This window comes from Mesoplodon densirostris, chromosome 10, assembly GCF_025265405.1.
Source record: "Mesoplodon densirostris isolate mMesDen1 chromosome 10, mMesDen1 primary haplotype, whole genome shotgun sequence".
Lineage (NCBI taxonomy): Eukaryota > Metazoa > Chordata > Mammalia > Artiodactyla > Ziphiidae > Mesoplodon > Mesoplodon densirostris.
The window spans coordinates 111,104,120-111,117,624 of record NC_082670.1 but is presented as its reverse complement, the minus strand read 5'-3'; positions in this window follow the sequence as shown (position 1 = coordinate 111,117,624).

Genomic DNA, 13,505 nt, shown 5'->3' with positions numbered 1-13,505 from the left:
CAGCACTAGCCCCAGACCCATCTCTAGCCCCATCCCCAGCTTCAGCCCCAACCCTAGCCCCAGCCGTAGCTGCAGCCCTAGCCCTAGCCCCATTCCCTGCCCCAGCCACAGCCCCAGCACTAGCCCCAGACCCATCTCTAGCCCCAGCCCCAGCCCCAACCCTAGCCCCAGCCCCAGGCGCAACCCTAGCCCCAACCCTAGCCCCAGCCGTAGCCATAGCCCTAGCCCCAGTCCCAGCCCCAGCCCCAGTCCCAGCCCTAGCCGCAGCCCTAACCCTAGCCCCAGTCCCAGCCCCAGCCCCAGGCCTAGCTGCAGCCCTAGCCCTAGCCCTAGCCCCAGTCCTAGCCCTAGCCCCAGTCCCAGCACCAGGCGCAGCCCCAGCACTAGCCCCAGACCCAGCCCTAACCCCAGTCCTAGACCCAGCCCCAGCCCCAGGCCTAACTGCAGCCCTAGCCCTAGCCCCAGTCCCAGCCCCATCCCCAAGCCCAGGCCTGACAGTAGCCCTAGACCCAGCCCTAGCCCCAGTCCTAGACCCAGCCCCAGCCCCAGCTGATCCCTAGCCCTAACCCCAGCCCTAGCCCCAGCCCCAGCCCGAGCCCCAGCCCCAGCCCGAGCCCAAGCCCCAGCCACAGCCCTAGCCCCAGCCCCAGTCCCAGCCCTAGTCCCAGCCTCAACCCTAGCCCCATCCCCAGCCTCAGCCCCATCCGCAGCCCTAGCCCCAGCCCCAGTACAAGCCCCAGCCCCAGCACTAGCCCCAGACCCAACCCTAGCCCCAGTCCCAGCCCCAGCCCTAGCCCCAGTCCCAGCCCCAGCCCTAGTCCCAGCTCCAGCCACAGCCCCAGCCCTAGCCGCAGACCTAGCCATAGCCCTAGCCCCAGTCCCAGCCCCAGCCCCAGCACTAGCCCCAGACCCATCTCTAGCCCCAGCCCCAGCTCCAGCCCCAACCCTAGCCCCAGCTGTAGCTGCAGCCCTAGCCCTAGCCCCAGTCCCTGCCCCAGTCCCAGCACTAGTCCCAGTCCCTGCCCCAGTCCCAGCACTAGCCCCAGACCCAGCCCCAGCACTAGCCCCAGACCCAGCCCTAGCCCCAGCCCCAACCCTAGACCCAGCCCTAGCCGCAGCCCTAGCCACAGCCCCAGTCCTAGCCCCAGTCCCAGCCCCACCCCTAGCTGCAGCCCTAGCCCTAGCCCCAGTCACAGCCCCAGCCCCAGCACTAGCCCCAGACCCAGGCCTAGCCCCAGGACCAGGCCCAGCCCCAGCCCCAGCCCCAGTCCCAGCCCCAGCCCCAGCCCTAGAACTAGCGCCAGACAAAACCCTAGCCCCAGCTCCAGCCCCAGCCCCAGCCATAGCCATAGCCCTAGCCCCAGTCCCAGCCCCATCCATAGCCGTAGCCCTAGCCCCAGCCCGAGCACTAGCCCCAGCCCAAGCACTAGCCCCAGACCCAACCCTAGCCCCAGCCCTAGCCGCAGCCCCAGTCCTAGCCCCAGTCCCAGCCACAGCCCCAGCCCTAGCTGCAGCCCTAGCCCTAGCCCCAGTCCCAGTCCCAGCCACAGCCCCAGCACTAGCCCTAGCCCCAGCCCTAGCTGCAGCCCTAGCCCTAGCCCCAGTCCCAGCCACAGCCCCAGCACTGGCCCCAGACCCAGCCCTAGCCCCAGTCCCAGCCCCAGCCCCAGTCCCAGCCCCAGCCCCAGCCCCAGCTCCAGCCACAGCCCCAGCCATAGCCGTAGCCCTAGCCCCAGTCCCAGCCCCAGCCATAGCCGTAGCCCTAGCCCCAGCCCTAGCTGCAGCCCCAGCCCTAGCCCCAGTCCCAGCCCCAGTCCTAGCCACAGCCCTAGACCCAGGCCCAGCACTAGTCCCAGTCCCTGCCCCAGTCCCAGCACTAGCCCCAGACCCAGCCCCAGCACTAGCCCCAGACCCAGCCCTAGCCCCAGCCCCAACCCTAGACCCAGCCCTAGCCGCAGCCCTAGCCACAGCCCCAGTCCTAGCCCCAGTCCCAGCCCCACACCTAGCCGCAGCCCTAGCCCTAGCCCCAGTCCCAGCCCCAGCCCCAGCACTAGCCCCAGACCCAGGCCTAGCCCCATGACCAGGCCCAGCCCCAGCCCTAGCCCCAGTCCCAGCCCCAGCCCTAGAACTAGCGCCAGACAAAACCCTAGCCCCATCTCCAGCCACAGCCCCAGCCATAGCCGTAGCCCTAGCCCCAGTCCCAGCCCCAGCCCTAGCACTAGCCCCAGACCAATCCCTAGCCACAGCCCTAGCCATAGCCCTAGCCCCAGTCCCAGCCCCAGCCCTAGCCACAGCCCTAGACCCAGGCCCAGCACTAGCCCCAGACCCAGCCCTAGCCCCAGTCCCAGCCCCAGCCCTAGCCACAGCCCTAGCCCCAGTCCCAGCCCCAGCCCTAGCACTAGCCCCAGACCAAGCCCTAGCCCCTGCTCCAGCCACAGCTCCAGCCCTAGCCACAGCCCTAGCCGTAGCCCTAGCCACAGACCCAGCCCCAGCACTAGACCCAGACCCATCTCTAGCCCCAGCCCCAGCCCCAAACCTAGCCCCAGCCGTAGCTGCAGCCCTAGCCCTAGCCCCAGTCCCAGCCCTAGCCGCAGCACTAGCCCTAGCACCAGTCCCAGCCCCAGCTCCAGCAGTAGCCCCAGCCCCAGCCCTAGCCCCAGCCCCAGCCCCAGCCGCAGACCCATCCCCAGTCCCAGCCCCAGCCCTAGCCCCAGTCCCAGCCCCAGCCCTAGAACTAGCCCCAAACCAAGCCCTAGCCCCAGCTCCAGCCCCAGCCCTAGCCGCAGCCCTAGCCGTAGCCCTAGCCCCAGTCCCAGCCTCAGCCCCAGCACTAGCCCCAGACCCATCTCTAGCCCCATCCCCAGCTTCAGCCCCAACCCTAGCCCCAGCCGTAGCTGCAGCCCTAGCCCTAGCCCCATTCCCTGCCCCAGCCACAGCCCCAGCACTAGCCCCAGACCCATCTCTAGCCCCAGCCCCAGCCCCAACCCTAGCCCCAGCCCCAGGCGCAACCCTAGCCCCAACCCTAGCCCCAGCCGTAGCCATAGCCCTAGCCCCAGTCCCAGCCCCAGCCCCAGCCCCAGTCCCAGCCCTAGCCGCAGCCCTAACCCTAGCCCCAGTCCCAGCCCCAGCCCCAGGCCTAGCTGCAGCCCTAGCCCTAGCCCTAGCCCCAGTCCTAGCCCTAGCCCCAGTCCCAGCACCAGGCGCAGCCCCAGCACTAGCCCCAGACCCAGCCCTAACCCCAGTCCTAGACCCAGCCCCAGCCCCAGGCCTAACTGCAGCCCTAGCCCTAGCCCCAGTCCCAGCCCCATCCCCAAGCCCAGGCCTGACAGTAGCCCTAGACCCAGCCCTAGCCCCAGTCCTAGACCCAGCCCCAGCCCCAGCTGATCCCTAGCCCTAACCCCAGCCCTAGCCCCAGCCCCAGCCCGAGCCCCAGCCCCAGCCCGAGCCCAAGCCCCAGCCACAGCCCTAGCCCCAGCCCCAGTCCCAGCCCTAGTCCCAGCCTCAACCCTAGCCCCATCCCCAGCCTCAGCCCCATCCGCAGCCCTAGCCCCAGCCCCAGTACAAGCCCCAGCCCCAGCACTAGCCCCAGACCCAACCCTAGCCCCAGTCCCAGCCCCAGCCCTAGCCCCAGTCCCAGCCCCAGCCCCAGCCCTAGTCCCAGCTCCAGCCACAGCCCCAGCCCTAGCCGCAGACCTAGCCATAGCCCTAGCCCCAGTCCCAGCCCCAGCCCCAGCACTAGCCCCAGACCCATCTCTAGCCCCAGCCCCAGCTCCAGCCCCAACCCTAGCCCCAGCTGTAGCTGCAGCCCTAGCCCTAGCCCCAGTCCCTGCCCCAGTCCCAGCACTAGTCCCAGTCCCTGCCCCAGTCCCAGCACTAGCCCCAGACCCAGCCCCAGCACTAGCCCCAGACCCAGCCCTAGCCCCAGCCCCAACCCTAGACCCAGCCCTAGCCGCAGCCCTAGCCACAGCCCCAGTCCTAGCCCCAGTCCCAGCCCCACCCCTAGCTGCAGCCCTAGCCCTAGCCCCAGTCACAGCCCCAGCCCCAGCACTAGCCCCAGACCCAGGCCTAGCCCCAGGACCAGGCCCAGCCCCAGCCCCAGCCCCAGTCCCAGCCCCAGCCCCAGCCCTAGAACTAGCGCCAGACAAAACCCTAGCCCCAGCTCCAGCCCCAGCCCCAGCCATAGCCATAGCCCTAGCCCCAGTCCCAGCCCCATCCATAGCCGTAGCCCTAGCCCCAGCCCGAGCACTAGCCCCAGCCCAAGCACTAGCCCCAGACCCAACCCTAGCCCCAGCCCTAGCCGCAGCCCCAGTCCTAGCCCCAGTCCCAGCCACAGCCCCAGCCCTAGCTGCAGCCCTAGCCCTAGCCCCAGTCCCAGTCCCAGCCACAGCCCCAGCACTAGCCCTAGCCCCAGCCCTAGCTGCAGCCCTAGCCCTAGCCCCAGTCCCAGCCACAGCCCCAGCACTGGCCCCAGACCCAGCCCTAGCCCCAGTCCCAGCCCCAGCCCCAGTCCCAGCCCCAGGCCCAGCCCCAGCTCCAGCCACAGCCCCAGCCATAGCCGTAGCCCTAGCCCCAGTCCCAGCCCCAGCCATAGCCGTAGCCCTAGCCCCAGCCCCAGCACTAGCCCCAGACCCATCTCTAGCCCCAGCCCCAGCTCCAGCTCCAGCCCCAACCCTAGCCCCAGCCGTAGCTGCAGCCGCAGCCCCAGCCCCAGCACTAGCCCCAGACCCAGCCCTAACCCCAGCCCTAGCCCCAGCCCTAACTGCAGCCCTAGCCCTAGCCCCAGTCCCAGCCCTAGCTGCAGCCTTAGCCTTAGCCCCAGTCCCAGCCCCAGCCCTAGCTGCAGCCCTAGCCCTAGCCCCAGTCCCAGCCCCAGCCCTAGCACTAGCCCCAGACCAATCCCTAGCCCCAGCTCCAGGCACAGCCCCAGCCCTAGCCACAGCCCTAGCCGTAGCCCTAGCCGCAGTCCCAGCCCCAGCCCCAGCTCCAGCACCTTCACTAGCCACAGACGCAGCCCTAGCGCCAGCCCCAGCCCTAGCCCCAGCCCCAACCCTAGCACCATCCCTAGCTGCAGCCCTAGCCGCAGCCGCAGTCCTAGCCCCAGTCCCAGCCCTAGCCCTAGCTGCAGCCCTAGCCATAGCCCCAGTCCCAGCCCCAGTCCCAGCACTAGCCCCAGACCCAGCACTAGCCCCAGTCCCAGCCCCAGCCCCAGCCCCAGCCCCAGTCCCAGCCCCAGCCCCAGCCCTAAAACTAGCCCCAGACAAAACCCTAGCCCCAGCTCCAGCCACAGCCCCAGCCCTAGCCGTAGCCCTAGCCCCAGTCCCAGCCCCAGCCATAGCCGTAGCCCTAGCGCCAGCCCCAGCACTAGACCCAGACCCATCTCTAGCCCCAGCCCCAGCTCCAGCTCCAGCCCCAACCCTAGCCCCAGCCGTAGCTGCAGCCGCAGCCCCAGCCCCAGTCCCAGCCCCAGTCCTAGCCACAGCCCTAGACCCAGGCCCAGCACTAGTCCCAGTCCCTGCCCCAGTCCCAGCACTAGCCCCAGTCCCAGCCCCAGCCCCAGCCCCAACCCCAGCCCCAGCCCCAGCCCCAGTCCCAGCCACAGCCCCAGCCCTAAAACTAGCCCCAGACAAAACCCTAGCCCCAGCTCCAGCCACAGCCCCAGCCCTAGCCGTAGCCCTAGCCCCAGTCCCAGCCCCAGCCATAGCCGTAGCCCTAGCGCCAGCCCCAGCACTAGCCCCAGACCCATCTCTAGCCCCAGCCCCAGCTCCAGCTCCAGCCCCAACCCTAGCCCCAGCCCTAGCTGCAGCCCCAGCCCTAGCCCCAGTCCCAGCCCCAGTCCTAGCCACAGCCCTAGACCCAGGCCCAGCACTAGTCCCAGTCCCTGCCCCAGTCCCAGCACTAGCCCCAGACCCAGCCCCAGCACTAGCCCCAGACCCAGCCCCAGCACTAGCCCCAGACCCAGCCCTAGCCCCAGCCCCAACCCTAGACCCAGCCCTAGCCACAGCCCTAGCCACAGCCCCAGTCCTAGCCCCAGTCCCAGCCCCACACCTAGCCGCAGCCCTAGCCCTAGCCCCAGTCCCAGCCCCAGCCCCAGCACTAGCCCCAGACCCAGGCCTAGCCCCATGACCAGGCCCAGCCCCAGCCCTAGCCCCAGTCCCAGCCCCAGCCCTAGAACTAGCGCCAGACAAAACCCTAGCCCCATCTCCAGCCACAGCCCCAGCCATAGCCGTAGCCCTAGCCCCAGTCCCAGCCCCAGCCCTAGCACTAGCCCCAGACCAATCCCTAGCCACAGCCCTAGCCTTAGCCCTAGCCCCAGTCCCAGCCCCAGCCCTAGCCACAGCCCTAGACCCAGGCCCAGCACTAGCCCCAGACCCAGCCCTAGCCCCAGTCCCAGCCCCAGCCCTAGCCACAGCCCTAGCCCCAGTCCCAGCCCCAGCCCTAGCACTAGCCCCAGACCAAGCCCTAGCCCCTGCTCCAGCCACAGCTCCAGCCCTAGCCACAGCCCTAGCCGTAGCCCTAGCCACAGACCCAGCCCCAGCACTAGACCCAGACCCATCTCTAGCCCCAGCCCCAGCCCCAAACCTAGCCCCAGCCGTAGCTGCAGCCCTAGCCCTAGCCCTAGCCCCAGTCCCAGCCCTAGCCGCAGCACTAGCCCTAGCACCAGTCCCAGCCCCAGCTCCAGCAGTAGCCCCAGCCCCAGCCCTAGCCCCAGCCCCAGCCGCAGACCCATCCCCAGTCCCAGCCCCAGCCCTAGCCCCAGTCCCAGCCCCAGCCCTAGAACTAGCCCCAAACCAAGCCCTAGCCCCAGCTCCAGCCCCAGCCCTAGCCGCAGCCCTAGCCGTAGCCCTAGCCCCAGTCCCAGCCTCAGCCCCAGCACTAGCCCCAGACCCATCTCTAGCCCCATCCCCAGCTTCAGCCCCAACCCTAGCCCCAGCCGTAGCTGCAGCCCTAGCCCTAGCCCCATTCCCTGCCCCAGCCACAGCCCCAGCACTAGCCCCAGACCCATCTCTAGCCCCAGCCCCAGCCCCAACCCTAGCCCCAGCCCCAGGCGCAACCCTAGCCCCAACCCTAGCCCCAGCCGTAGCCATAGCCCTAGCCCCAGTCCCAGCCCCAGCCCCAGTCCCAGCCCTAGCCGCAGCCCTAACCCTAGCCCCAGTCCCAGCCCCAGCCCCAGGCCTAGCTGCAGCCCTAGCCCTAGCCCTAGCCCCAGTCCTAGCCCTAGCCCCAGTCCCAGCACCAGGCACAGCCCCAGCACTAGCCCCAGACCCAGCCCTAACCCCAGTCCTAGACCCAGCCCCAGCCCCAGCCCTAACTGCAGCCCTAGCCCTAGCCCCAGTCCCAGCCCTAGCTGCAGCCCTAGCCTTAGCCCCAGTCCCAGCCCCAGCCCTAGCTGCAGCCCTAGCCCTAGCCCCAGTCCCAGCCCCAGCCCTAGCACTAGCCCCAGACCAATCCCTAGCCCCAGCTCCAGGCACAGCCCCAGCCCTAGCCACAGCCCTAGCCGTAGCCCTAGCCGCAGTCCCAGCCCCAGCCCCAGCTCCAGCACCTTCACTAGCCACAGACGCAGCCCTAGCGCCAGCCCCAGCCCTAGCCCCAGCCCCAACCCTAGCACCATCCCTAGCTGCAGCCCTAGCCGCAGCCGCAGTCCTAGCCCCAGTCCCAGCCCTAGCCCTAGCTGCAGCCCTAGCCATAGCCCCAGTCCCAGCCCCAGTCCCAGCACTAGCCCCAGACCCAGCACTAGCCCCAGTCCCAGCCCCAGCCCCAGCCCCAGCCCCAGTCCCAGCCCCAGCCCCAGCCCTAAAACTAGCCCCAGACAAAACCCTAGCCCCAGCTCCAGCCACAGCCCCAGCCCGAGCCGCAGCCCTAGCCGTAGCCCTAGCCCCAGTCCCAGCCTCAGCCCCAGCACTAGCCCCAGACCCATCTCTAGCCCCATCCCCAGCTTCAGCCCCAACCCTAGCCCCAGCCGTAGCTGCAGCCCTAGCCCTAGCCCCATTCCCTGCCCCAGCCACAGCCCCAGCACTAGCCCCAGACCCATCTCTAGCCCCAGCCCCAGCCCCAACCCTAGCCCCAGCCCCAGGCGCAACCCTAGCCCCAACCCTAGCCCCAGCCGTAGCCATAGCCCTAGCCCCAGTCCCAGCCCCAGCCCCAGTCCCAGCCCTAGCCGCAGCCCTAACCCTAGCCCCAGTCCCAGCCCCAGCCCCAGGCCTAGCTGCAGCCCTAGCCCTAGCCCTAGCCCCAGTCCTAGCCCTAGCCCCAGTCCCAGCACCAGGCGCAGCCCCAGCACTAGCCCCAGACCCAGCCCTAACCCCAGTCCTAGACCCAGCCCCAGCCCCAGGCCTAACTGCAGCCCTAGCCCTAGCCCCAGTCCCAGCCCCATCCCCAAGCCCAGGCCTGACAGTAGCCCTAGACCCAGCCCTAGCCCCAGTCCTAGACCCAGCCCCAGCCCCAGCTGATCCCTAGCCCTAACCCCAGCCCTAGCCCCAGCCCCAGCCCGAGCCCCAGCCCCAGCCCGAGCCCAAGCCCCAGCCACAGCACTAGCCCCAGCCCCAGTCCCAGCCCTAGTCCCAGCCTCAACCCAAGCCCCATCCCCAGCCTCAGCCCCATCCGCAGCCCTAGCCCCAGCCCCAGTACAAGCCCCAGCCCCAGCACTAGCCCCAGACCCAACCCTAGCCCCAGTCCCAGCCCCAGCCCTAGCCCCAGTCCCAGCCCCAGCCCCAGCCCTAGTCCCAGCTCCAGCCACAGCCCCAGCCCTAGCCGCAGACCTAGCCATAGCCCTAGCCCCAGTCCCAGCCCCAGCCCCAGCACTAGCCCCAGACCCATCTCTAGCCCCAGCCCCAGCTCCAGCCCTAACCCTAGCCCCAGCTGTAGCTGCAGCCCTAGCCCTAGCCCCAGTCCCTGCCCCAGTCCCAGCACTAGTCCCAGTCCCTGCCCCAGTCCCAGCACTAGCCCCAGACCCAGCCCCAGCCCTAGCCACAGCCCTAGACCCAGGCCCAGCACTAGCCCCAGTCCCAGCCCCAGCCCTAGCACTAGCCCCAGACCAAGCCCTAGCCCCTGCTCCAGCCACAGCTCCAGCCCTAGCCACAGCCCTAGCCGTAGCCCTAGCCACAGACCCAGCCCCAGCACTAGACCCAGACCCATCTCTAGCCCCAGCCCCAGCCCCAGCCCCAACCCTAGCCCCAGCCGTAGCTGCAGCCCTAGCCCTAGCCCCAGTCCCAGCCCTAGCCGCAGCCCTAGCCCTAGCACCAGTCCCAGCCCCAGCTCCAGCAGTAGCCCCAGCCCCAGCCCTAGCCCCAGCCCCAGCCCCAGCCGCAGACCCATCCCCAGTCCCAGCCCCAGCCCTAGCCCCAGTCCCAGCCCCAGCCCTAGAACTAGCCCCAAACCAAGCCCTAGCCCCAGCTCCAGCCCCAGCCCTAGCCGCAGCCCTAGCCGTAGCCCTAGCCCCAGTCCCAGCCTCAGCCCCAGCACTAGCCCCAGACCCATCTCTAGCCCCATCCCCAGCTTCAGCCCCAACCCTAGCCCCAGCCGTAGCTGCAGCCCTAGCCCTAGCCCCATTCCCTGCCCCAGCCACAGCCCCAGCACTAGCCCCAGACCCATCTCTAGCCCCAGCCCCAGCCCCAACCCTAGCCCCAGCCCCAGGCGCAACCCTAGCCCCAACCCTAGCCCCAGCCGTAGCCATAGCCCTAGCCCCAGTCCCAGCCCCAGCCCCAGTCCCAGCCCTAGCCGCAGCCCTAACCCTAGCCCCAGTCCCAGCCCCAGCCCCAGGCCTAGCTGCAGCCCTAGCCCTAGCCCTAGCCCCAGTCCTAGCCCTAGCCCCAGTCCCAGCACCAGGCGCAGCCCCAGCACTAGCCCCAGACCCAGCCCTAACCCCAGTCCTAGACCCAGCCCCAGCCCCAGGCCTAACTGCAGCCCTAGCCCTAGCCCCAGTCCCAGCCCCATCCCCAAGCCCAGGCCTGACAGTAGCCCTAGACCCAGCCCTAGCCCCAGTCCTAGACCCAGCCCCAGCCCCAGCTGATCCCTAGCCCTAACCCCAGCCCTAGCCCCAGCCCCAGCCCGAGCCCCAGCCCCAGCCCGAGCCCAAGCCCCAGCCACAGCCCTAGCCCCAGCCCCAGTCCCAGCCCTAGTCCCAGCCTCAACCCTAGCCCCATCCCCAGCCTCAGCCCCATCCGCAGCCCTAGCCCCAGCCCCAGTACAAGCCCCAGCCCCAGCACTAGCCCCAGACCCAACCCTAGCCCCAGTCCCAGCCCCAGCCCTAGCCCCAGTCCCAGCCCCAGCCCTAGTCCCAGCTCCAGCCACAGCCCCAGCCCTAGCCGCAGACCTAGCCATAGCCCTAGCCCCAGTCCCAGCCCCAGCCCCAGCCCCAACCCCAGCCCCAGCCCCAGCCCCAGTCCCAGCCACAGCCCCAGCCCTAAAACTAGCCCCAGACAAAACCCTAGCCCCAGCTCCAGCCACAGCCCCAGCCCTAGCCGTAGCCCTAGCCCCAGTCCCAGCCCCAGCCATAGCCGTAGCCCTAGCGCCAGCCCCAGCACTAGACCCAGACCCATCTCTAGCCCCAGCCCCAGCTCCAGCTCCAGCCCCAACCCTAGCCCCAGCCGTAGCTGCAGCCGCAGCCCCAGCCCCAGTCCCAGCCCCAGTCCTAGCCACAGCCCTAGACCCAGGCCCAGCACTAGTCCCAGTCCCTGCCCCAGTCCCAGCACTAGCCCCAGTCCCAGCCCCAGCCCCAGCCCCAACCCCAGCCCCAGCCCCAGCCCCAGTCCCAGCCACAGCCCCAGCCCTAAAACTAGCCCCAGACAAAACCCTAGCCCCAGCTCCAGCCACAGCCCCAGCCCTAGCCGTAGCCCTAGCCCCAGTCCCAGCCCCAGCCATAGCCGTAGCCCTAGCGCCAGCCCCAGCACTAGCCCCAGACCCATCTCTAGCCCCAGCCCCAGCTCCAGCTCCAGCCCCAACCCTAGCCCCAGCCCTAGCTGCAGCCCCAGCCCTAGCCCCAGTCCCAGCCCCAGTCCTAGCCACAGCCCTAGACCCAGGCCCAGCACTAGTCCCAGTCCCTGCCCCAGTCCCAGCACTAGCCCCAGACCCAGCCCCAGCACTAGCCCCAGACCCAGCCCCAGCACTAGCCCCAGACCCAGCCCTAGCCCCAGCCCCAACCCTAGACCCAGCCCTAGCCGCAGCCCTAGCCACAGCCCCAGTCCTAGCCCCAGTCCCAGCCCCACACCTAGCCGCAGCCCTAGCCCTAGCCCCAGTCCCAGCCCCAGCCCCAGCACTAGCCCCAGACCCAGGCCTAGCCCCATGACCAGGCCCAGCCCCAGCCCTAGCCCCAGTCCCAGCCCCAGCCCTAGAACTAGCGCCAGACAAAACCCTAGCCCCATCTCCAGCCACAGCCCCAGCCATAGCCGTAGCCCTAGCCCCAGTCCCAGCCCCAGCCCTAGCACTAGCCCCAGACCAATCCCTAGCCACAGCCCTAGCCTTAGCCCTAGCCCCAGTCCCAGCCCCAGCCCTAGCCACAGCCCTAGACCCAGGCCCAGCACTAGCCCCAGACCCAGCCCTAGCCCCAGTCCCAGCCCCAGCCCTAGCCACAGCCCTAGCCCCAGTCCCAGCCCCAGCCCTAGCACTAGCCCCAGACCAAGCCCTAGCCCCTGCTCCAGCCACAGCTCCAGCCCTAGCCACAGCCCTAGCCGTAGCCCTAGCCACAGACCCAGCCCCAGCACTAGACCCAGACCCATCTCTAGCCCCAGCCCCAGCCCCAAACCTAGCCCCAGCCGTAGCTGCAGCCCTAGCCCTAGCCCCAGTCCCAGCCCTAGCCGCAGCACTAGCCCTAGCACCAGTCCCAGCCCCAGCTCCAGCAGTAGCCCCAGCCCCAGCCCTAGCCCCAGCCCCAGCCCCAGCCGCAGACCCATCCCCAGTCCCAGCCCCAGCCCTAGCCCCAGTCCCAGCCCCAGCCCTAGAACTAGCCCCAAACCAAGCCCTAGCCCCAGCTCCAGCCCCAGCCCTAGCCGCAGCCCTAGCCGTAGCCCTAGCCCCAGTCCCAGCCTCAGCCCCAGCACTAGCCCCAGACCCATCTCTAGCCCCATCCCCAGCTTCAGCCCCAACCCTAGCCCCAGCCGTAGCTGCAGCCCTAGCCCTAGCCCCATTCCCTGCCCCAGCCACAGCCCCAGCACTAGCCCCAGACCCATCTCTAGCCCCAGCCCCAGCCCCAACCCTAGCCCCAGCCCCAGGCGCAACCCTAGCCCCAACCCTAGCCCCAGCCGTAGCCATAGCCCTAGCCCCAGTCCCAGCCCCAGCCCCAGTCCCAGCCCTAGCCGCAGCCCTAACCCTAGCCCCAGTCCCAGCCCCAGCCCCAGGCCTAGCTGCAGCCCTAGCCCTAGCCCTAGCCCCAGTCCTAGCCCTAGCCCCAGTCCCAGCACCAGGCGCAGCCCCAGCACTAGCCCCAGACCCAGCCCTAACCCCAGTCCTAGACCCAGCCCCAGCCCCAGGCCTAACTGCAGCCCTAGCCCTAGCCCCAGTCCCAGCCCCATCCCCAAGCCCAGGCCTGACAGTAGCCCTAGACCCAGCCCTAGCCCCAGTCCTAGACCCAGCCCCAGCCCCAGCTGATCCCTAGCCCTAACCCCAGCCCTAGCCCCAGCCCCAGCCCGAGCCCCAGCCCCAGCCCGAGCCCAAGCCCCAGCCACAGCCCTAGCCCCAGCCCCAGTCCCAGCCCTAGTCCCAGCCTCAACCCTAGCCCCATCCCCAGCCTCAGCCCCATCCGCAGCCCTAGCCCCAGCCCCAGTACAAGCCCCAGCCCCAGCACTAGCCCCAGACCCAACCCTAGCCCCAGTCCCAGCCCCAGCCCTAGCCCCAGTCCCAGCCCCAGCCCCAGCCCTAGTCCCAGCTCCAGCCACAGCCCCAGCCCTAGCCGCAGACCTAGCCATAGCCCTAGCCCCAGTCCCAGCCCCAGCCCCAGCACTAGCCCCAGACCCATCTCTAGCCCCAGCCCCAGCTCCAGCCCCAACCCTAGCCCCAGCTGTAGCTGCAGCCCTAGCCCTAGCCCCAGTCCCTGCCCCAGTCCCAGCACTAGTCCCAGTCCCTGCCCCAGTCCCAGCACTAGCCCCAGACCCAGCCCCAGCACTAGCCCCAGACCCAGCCCTAGCCCCAGCCCCAACCCTAGACCCAGCCCTAGCCGCAGCCCTAGCCACAGCCCCAGTCCTAGCCCCAGTCCCAGCCCCACCCCTAGCTGCAGCCCTAGCCCTAGCCCCAGTCACAGCCCCAGCCCCAGCACTAGCCCCAGACCCAGGCCTAGCCCCAGGACCAGGCCCAGCCCCAGCCCCAGCCCCAGTCCCAGCCCCAGCCCTAGAACTAGCGCCAGACAAAACCCTAGCCCCAGCTCCAGCCCCAGCCCCAGCCATAGCCATAGCCCTAGCCCCAGTCCCAGCCCCATCCATAGCCGTAGCCCTAGCCCCAGCCCGAGCACTAGCCCCAGCCCAAGCACTAGCCCCAGACCCAACCCTAGCCCCAGCCCTAGCCGCAGCCCCAGTCCTAGC